This window comes from Nycticebus coucang, chromosome 7 (genome assembly GCF_027406575.1).
Source record: "Nycticebus coucang isolate mNycCou1 chromosome 7, mNycCou1.pri, whole genome shotgun sequence".
Taxonomy (NCBI): Eukaryota; Metazoa; Chordata; class Mammalia; order Primates; family Lorisidae; genus Nycticebus; species Nycticebus coucang.
In genome coordinates this window covers 121,048,476-121,051,208 of record NC_069786.1, presented here as the reverse complement: position 1 = coordinate 121,051,208, position 2,733 = coordinate 121,048,476, and positions in this window count along the sequence as shown.

Here is a 2,733-nt window from a genome sequence, read left to right as displayed (position 1 = left end):
GGGTTGAAACGGCTTGTATTCCCACAGCAATACATTCAAGATCAACCTGCCAAGCAAATGTGTTGTTATACTTTTAATTTTTCTTTTTTTTTTCACTTTTAATTTTTCTTAGCCAAAGAGGTGAGAAATTATATCTCTGTAGTTTTAATTTGAATTTCTTCACCATTCAATGTGAGTGTAGTCGAACATCTTTTGTATGTTTAAGGGCCATTTAAAATGTGTGTGTGGGTGAATTTGATTGTTTATGCCTTTTGCCCATTTTTCTATCATGTTTTTAATCCTTTCTTCCTCAATTTTTTGGAGTTCTTTATTGATTAAAGATATAGCTCTTTATTGGGAGGCGCCTGTGGCTCAAGGAGTAGGGCGTCGGTCCCACATGCCAGAGGTGGCAGGTTCAAACCTAGCCCTGGCCAAAAACCAAAAAAAAAAGATATAGCTCTTTATTGATTATATATGTTGTAAATATTTTTCCTGTTTGTTATTTGTCTTTTGACCTTTGTCTTAATGGTGTTTATTTTCTTGTCTGCCATAAATTTTTTTTTTTGTAGAGACAGAGTCTCACTTTATGGCCCTCGGTAGAGTGCCGTGGCCTCACACAGCTCACAGCAACCTCCAACTCCTGGGCTTCAGCGATTCTCTTGCCTCAGCCTCCCAAGTAGCTGGGACTACAGGCGCCCACCACAACGCCCGGCTATTTTTTGGTTGCAGTTTGGCCGGGGCCGGGCTTGAACCCGTCACCCTCGGTATATGGGGCCGGCGCCCCACCAACTGAGCCACAGGCGCCGCCCCAATTTTTTAAAAAATTCTATGCAAATTTATCAATCTTTATTTTATTATTATTATTATTTTTCTTTTTTTTTTACTTTTTTGTAGAGACAGAGTCTCACCCTATGGCCCTCGGTAGAGTGCCGTGGCCTCACACAGCTCACAGCAACCTCCAACTCCTGGGCTTCAGCGATTCTCTTGCCTCAGCCTCCCAAGTAGCTGGGACTACAGGCACCCACCACAACGCCCGGCTATTTTTTGGTTGCAGTTTGGCCGGGGCCGGGCTTGAACCCGTCACCCTCGGTATATGGGGCCGGTGCCCCACCGACTGAGCCACAGGCGCCGCCCCAATTTTTTAAAAAATTCTATGCAAATTTATCAATCTTTATTTTATTATTATTATTATTTTTCTTTTTTTTTTACTTTTTTGTAGAGACAGAGTCTCACCCTATGGCCCTCGGTAGAGTGCCGTGGCCTCACACAGCTCATAGCAACCTCCAACTCCTGGGCTTAAGCGATTCTCCTGCCTCAGCCTCCCGAGTAGCTGGGACTACAGGCGCCCGCCACAATGCCCGGCTATTTTTTGCTTGCAGTTTGGCCGGGGCCGGGTTTGAACCCACCACCCTCGGTATATGGGGCCGGCGCCTTACCGACTGAGCCACAGGTGCCGCCCATATTTTATTATATTATTATTATTTTTTTTACTTGATTTTGGCTCCTGTTAGAAAAACCTTTGCTATGTAAAGATTAAAGAGGATTTTGTATGTTTTCCCTTTCTTTTTTTCTTTTTTAAAAATATTTAGATCCTTGATTCAAGTGGAGCTTATTTTCATATGTGTTGTGAGGTATGGATCTAATTTTATCTTTTTCCAAATGGTAGATCAGTATCCTGACACCATTTATTAAAAGGTCCATCTTTATTTCAGGCATTTGAAATGGCACCTTTGTTAGGAAGTTCCAAACGTTCTTGGGTCTATTTCTGGACTTTCTATGCCATCCCAGTGGTCTATTTATTTGGGTCCTGTACCAAAGAGGTATGAATTTACCCATCTTCTCTTTCCACCTCCCCACAGCTTGATTTTCATTGCAATTTACGTCCACATGTGTGTATGCTGAGTACTTTTTGAACAACTTTGTCTTTCTCCCTCTCCTCAAGAAAATCTGTTTGTCTTCATAAAACCTGGACATCCATTGCCTAGTAATGAATTGTTTGAAGATTTTTTTTCTGCCACATTTCAAAAATAACTTGTGAAACTGGGTAAATGAAAATTAAGAAATATACATTTTAACACAGTGTTATTTCAAATCTTCATATTTATTATGATAAAAATAATTTAAGGTCCTAATTTTCAGTGGGGTTAAATTCATGTCCACTGTCTGGGAATATAAGGTATATATCTTTCAAAGGGCTCCTTACAAATTCTTTAGACAAACTCGAAATTCTATTTACAAATATTAAGCAGATTATACCTGTGTGAATCTGAACCATTTCAAACTAGTAATGTAAAGGGTGGAAGGTAAGAGGAAACCTTTATATAGTTGTCAGATTTCCAATTTGCCAAAAGGCGGTAGACCAAGATAGTATTTTTTTTTTTCCCTGCAGTTTTTGGCCAGGGCTAGGCCTGAACCCGCCACCTCCGGCATATGGGGCTGGTACCTGACTCTTTGAGCTACAGATGCCGCCCAAGATAGTGTCAAAATGTATTAACTACGGATAGTACACAATTAAGCACCTAATTGTGCTGAAAATGCAATTGCACATTTAAGTAGAGTCTCACTAGTTTGTGAAGTTGTTTCTGCACTCTTGTAATCATTTCAATTGCTCTTTAATCTTCCTATTTAAACTATTTGTCTCCAGCCTAATGAATGCAGTGGAGGCTTCTAATTAAGTACATAGTGTTGGATTTATTTACACCGATTGGCTAAGCCTCAAAACCAAGTCACGGCAGGATGCAGGGAAGCAGTTCC